The sequence below is a fragment of the Lycium ferocissimum genome, chromosome 3 (genome assembly GCF_029784015.1).
Source record: "Lycium ferocissimum isolate CSIRO_LF1 chromosome 3, AGI_CSIRO_Lferr_CH_V1, whole genome shotgun sequence".
Lineage (NCBI taxonomy): Eukaryota > Viridiplantae > Streptophyta > Magnoliopsida > Solanales > Solanaceae > Lycium > Lycium ferocissimum.
In genome coordinates, this window is record NC_081344.1 from 61611699 (window position 1) to 61617884 (window position 6186).

At 41.9% G+C, this 6186-nt stretch overlaps 1 long non-coding RNA gene across 1 annotated transcript; it reads right to left on the bottom strand.

The window, feature by feature from the left end:
* Positions 1 to 582: 582 nt before the first annotated feature.
* Positions 583 to 1636, bottom strand: LOC132051160 (uncharacterized). Its single transcript, XR_009413606.1, has 2 exons — positions 1447 to 1636; positions 583 to 627 (listed from the first exon to the last, which is right to left on the bottom strand). It is a non-coding gene; the product is annotated as an uncharacterized LOC132051160 (long non-coding RNA).
* Between the last annotated feature and the right edge of the window lie 4550 nt (positions 1637 to 6186).

Consider the following 6186-nt stretch of genomic DNA (forward strand, 5'->3'; position numbering starts at 1 on the left):
TTAATGGTAAAATCAATCTCCCGTTGTGGTGGAAGGCCTGGAAGCTCGTCCGGAAACACATCTGGAAACTCATTCACTACCGGAACAGATTGAAGAGTTGGAGGCTTTGCTTCTGTGCCATGAACCCGGACTAAATAATATATACAACCCTTAGCAAATAATATTTACAACCCTTAGCAATCATCTTTCTCGCTTTGAGATAGGAAATAAACCTACTATCACGACCCAACTAGGGGGCCATGACGGGTACCCAGAGCTGACTACCGAGCACTACATATCCTTCTAGCTATCATACCCATCTCAAACAGACATAATTCTCTAAGTAAACCTACTATGAAATGATTACCAACATCTCCCAAGTTAAATATATAGACATGCATAGGCCCACAAGGCTACGAAAATAGTATACAGAATATACACTGATAAGACTGCATAGCTTCTACTATCCACACATATGTATCTACGAGCCTCTAAATGGAGTACTGAACATGAAGACGGGACAGGACCCCGCCATGCCCTCAATATGTACACAAAAGAATATACCCAAAATATGCAACTCCGGAGTAGTGGAGTGCTCCTGCATATATATGCTGAACAGGCTCCTAGGAATCCGGTCCGTCTCCCTGTCTACCAGTGGGCATGAACACAGCGTCCAAAAAGAAGAAGGACGTCAGTACGAACAATGTACTAAGTATGTAAGACATGAATAATACTAATATAATAAAGAAACAATGAAACATGAGGCAAAGATATAACGTGTACGTCAATTGCCTCTTAAGGCGAATATTATGCCTGCTTAACTTTTTAAAGAAAACACATGTCATGCATATCAAATATACCATCATCGTTAACCCGCGTCCGCGTAACTATCGCACGCCGCCCACTAGTGGTGTCATGTCCGGCCAAATAGGCATGGTGTAATCATAAGCTGCCCGCCTTAACGGTGTCATGTCCGGCCATCTAGGCACGGTGTAATCATAAGCCGCTCGCTTTAGCGGTGTTATGTCCGGCCAAATAGGCACGGTGTAATAATCATCATATACTTAACATGAAGCATACATAAGAGCTCAAGTGAAAGTCATAACTCTATCGGAGTGACGTAAGGTCGGTAACCTCCGATTATCTTATGGAACAGTCATAATCCTCATGTCTCACCTCGAAGGAAATAGCATTATGAGGTGAAACTATCAATGATGAATAACAACCAAGGAAATCATGCATCAAGATCATTAATCTCATAATATCATCTTTTCATAAGCTTTAGAATATTGGGACATAGAATCATCATTATTATTGACATTATCGTAACACATCTCTTATCCATATCTCATGGGAAGTTCTTAATGATCATAGATTTGTAACTTTTGGAATGTAAGGAGATCATAAAAAGATAGAGGAAATCATGTTATGAGAATCATGCCTTAGAAAAGAAGGGACTAGCCTTACATACCTTCACGTCTCCTCAACAACTAGCGTTCTCCCTCCAAGCTGACGATTCTACATTCAAGAGAATTCATACGAAGATTAGATAGCCGGGAACATACTTAGGCCTCAACTAAAACAACTAAGGGCTAACGAAAATTGGGCAGCGTTTCCTTTGTTTCAACAACCTTCTCTATATAATAGACAACTCCCAAACGTCGATAATAACACCTACGATACTACAATCGATATACTTCATCAAGTTCAACATTATTCAATCCTTACAATGCCCTTCCAATGTCGTCCATAACCAAAACTATGACATAATACCCTATATATTCTCATATAATACTCCTTTAACATCATTTGCATTATTCACAACAAAATTACACTCATGGTATGTCAAGAACTATGACTCAAGTTAAGTTACCATTCAAGAATTCCGCTATTCCCATATTTGAACTTTATACTCTACTTTCTTCCATAATCCAAGCCTTTTAACTACTCAATATTCTTAGTAACATGAATTAAATGTGAAACTCACCTTTGATCACATAGGGATGGGCTTTGGATGAAAATACTCCACTTGAGAGAAAACCCTACTTCAACACCAAAGAGATTCTTGGTTTCCACAAGCCCTAGTAAACATTCTTGCACTTGATTCTACTAATTTCTTGGTACTTACTCTTTAATTCCTCTTGGGTTTGTTGATAATATGATATGGAGAGTATTCTATAGTTTTCAAGACTTAGAGAGAAGTGAAATTTGAAAAATAAGAGCATGGCTCGTTTATTTATAGCTGACACCAGAAAATTCCAGAGAGGCGGTTCGACGAGCGGGTCGACGACCCGTCGACATGTTGACAGTCAGTCGACCATCGACTCGCGCCTGCAAATACCTGATCGCAGAAATGCAGGGACAGTACACATCAACGGTCTGTCGACATATCGACGGCCCGTCGACCGTGACTGGTGCCTGCAGACTTTTCTTGATTCAGTTCATATTTCGCCGATTCTAAACATTCAACTTCTAACCCCGTAAATTACTGGAAATACCTGTTGGTACAGTTGCACACAGGGTAAGGCACTTTCTACCTTAACTTTCTCCAACGAGCTCTCTTCTTTGGCCTTAAATGTCTTTGGAATCTTAATTAGAATCATGAAGCATCCCTTCTTACTTGTAGGGTATCATATACACCTTAACTTGCGTTAGTTTATTCACCGCATAACAACCTGAAATTCTGAGGTGTAACACCTACCTCTCGGGGATGCGGTGTTACCCTTCTATTCTAAAACTGGTTCTTTCAAATTCTTGAAATGATCCGTCTTTGCTCTGCAATCAACATTGGCATAGCAGGAAGCCATCCAATCCATGCCCATAATGATGTCAAAATCTACCATCTTCAACTTAATCAAATCAGCCATCGTATGACAGTCACAAACTGCCACCACACAATTTCTATATATCCGTCTGGCTATCACTGGGTCACCAACAGGTGTAGACACCTCAAAAGGTTTGATCGGCTCAGGTTTCACCTTAATACGATCGGCAATATAAGGAGTAATATATGACAAAGTAGAACCCAGATCAATCAATGCATATACATCGTGAGAGGATACTGATAATATATCGGTGACAACATCAGGGGAAGACTCAAGATCCTGTCGCCCAACTAGTGCATAGATACGGTTCTGAGGGCCGCTAGAACTAGATGCTCCCCCTTTGCCTCTATCACGTCCTGTTGTTGCCTGCGAACCTTGCCCCAAAGGGCGTATGGACGATGAAGAGCCAACCGCTGATCCTGTGGGCTGGGCCCTACCTCTACCAACCCTCGATGGATAATCACGTAGCATATGCCCAGTCTGACCACAGGCATAACAAGTTCCTGAACCTAGGTGGCACTGTCCCAAGTGCAGCCTACAACATTGATTGCACCGTGGTAGGGGTAGTCTCATCTGACTAGAATCACCTCTATACTGAGAATCTGAAACCCAAGAGCTCTGACCCGGTCCAAAATAAATAGGGCGATCAAATCTCTTGCCCACAAATCGAGGAGGTGCACTAGCCGCTGATTGGCATGAATGCCTGGAATACTGCTGCCTCTGACCCCCTCTGAACTCACTAACAGCACCAGAAGATCTGGCCTTCTTACTATAACCTCTATCATAATCACGCTCACCCTTTTGCTGCTGCTACTGTTGTTTTTTCAGATTCTAGGCATGGGCTTGAATATGAGAAATATCCATCCCTTCCTGAAGTGAGGCCGTCAAGCACTCCTTAATCAAATGTGGCCCCAAACCACTCACAAATCGGTGCACGTGGTCCCCATATAGGCTACCATGGCTGGAGTATACCTAGCCAAAGAATTAAAGCGGAGGCTATACTCTGGAGCGCTCATATTCCCCTTTCTAAGATTTAAAAGCCTGTCAACTCTGGCCCGTCGAACCTCTGGCGGAAAATAATGTCGGAGGAAGGCATCTACGAACTCTTGCCATACGGGGGAGGTGCATTTACCCCTCTAGTTGATATCCAGGTGTTGTACAAATGAACAGCCACATCTCGCAACATGTAAGAAGCCAACTCTACCGACTCAATATCGAAGCATGTATTGTCTGGGTGTCCTCGGCATCTCATCTATGAAACTGCGGGTCCTCGTCCGGCTTTTGACCCAAAGAATTTCGGAGGATTCGGACTAATAAAATCACGGGGCTGGCACCGGCTGCCCGTCACCATGACCCGCGCCGCCGCCGGCGAGCCTCGAGCGGCGACTAACTGAGTCAGCAAATGAATGGCCTCCCTCATCTCACGACCTGAGGCATCTGGTGGAGGAACTGGGGGTAGTTGGAGCTGAGGCCCCTTCATGCTCCTCTGAAATAGGTGGAGTGTGAGAGGTCCGAGATAGAATCTCATTCTGGGACTCACCCTCCTCTATATCTGCCGGCGGTTCCCGCTCAGTCCTCCTTCCAGCCCTTTGTCTTGCCCTTCTGGGCCGCTGTAGCTTTTCTCTTCACAGCCATCGCTGAAAACATAACGCACGGTTAAGAAAAAGGGAACTCTTATATCATAGCTCTATTGCACGATCTACGATGAGGAAGAAAGGTCAACCATTCCTAAATGCCCCGCAGCCTGCTGTTTATAAGTGTGGCGCGCTTCACACTCATAAACAAGACTCTACTAGACACGGCTCGTAGACACGCCACAGACGAGGCGATGCGATACCACTTTTATCACGACCCAACCCGGGCCACGACGAGCACACGGATCTAGCCTACCGAGCACCACTAGCATCTTCTTTAATCTTATATCGATGGACCACATATCTAACTCACAATTAGCATAGCCGTACGAGCATAAATCCTCAAATAAACTTTAAATCATCTACATGTTAATCATCAACTTCGCCTGTGTATATATATATATATATATATATATATATATATATATATATATATATATATATATATATACAAGCCCACAAGGCTAAAAAAATGATATACAAGATATGGATCGATGAGGTTATGAAACATCACCTACACACCGCATATGTCCTATGAGCCTCATACGAATGCTAGAAGTCATAAAGACGGATGGAGACCCCCGCCATGCCCAATCATGTACACAAAAGAGTAATACCTCACGACCGGCAGCTCCGAAGCAAATGGGAGCGCTCCCGAGACTCCGGCTCTCACTAAAGAGGTCGATCCAAAAGTCTCCCGCCTACGTACACAAAAGAGTAATACTAATGAATTGTGCCTCCGAAGCAAATTGAGCGCTCCGAGACTCCTACGATAAGGCTCCTAAGGATCGATCCGTCTCCGCCCTACGGGGCATGAACGCAGCGTCCACAAGAAAAGGACGTCAGTACGAACAATGTATTGAGTATGTAAAGCATAAACAACAACATAATAAAGATATCAGGAACATGAGACAAAGAGATAACCTGTATGTCTGAATGCCTCTCAAGGAGGATATCATGCATGCTTAATTTATCTTTTCAAACAATATCCCGCATATATATATATATATATATATATATATATATATATATATATATATATATATATATATATATATATATATATATATATATATATATATATATATATATATATATATATATATATATATATATATATATATATATTGTTGTGAAATGTGTAGCCCGATTCATATATCCAGCGTTCGGGACGATATCATAAACTGCCCATTGCAATGATGTGTATATCTATATGTCTGCCCGATCGGCTATAGCACGACGCGGTGTGAGAAAATAAGTACATATATAATAAGCATGCATGAGAGCCCAAATAAAATGTTGCAACTCTATCGGAGTAACGGAAGGTCGGTAAACCTCCGATTTCTACTATGGAGTCATCATCATTGCTATACCCCACCTTAGAAGAACAACTATTATAAGATGGGATCAATAACAATAAATACAATCGATGATCATGTGACAATCTCAATAGTATCATGAGAACTTTAAGAACTTCAAGCTTTGGCATTTCTAGAATTGAAGTCATCATCACAATCGTCAACATTATCATCATAAAAATCATTATCAACTATGTCATAAGAATCATGAAGATTACGGGCTTCTAGTGTTTCGAGGAATAGGAATATTATGGATATCATGTGTGGGTTGACAACTATAGAATCAAGCCTTTAGAAAGAAAAGGGTTAGCCCTACATACATTCACGTCTTCTTAACTACTAATGTTTCCCTCCAAAACCCGCAAAAATCTACATTCAAGAGGATTCATA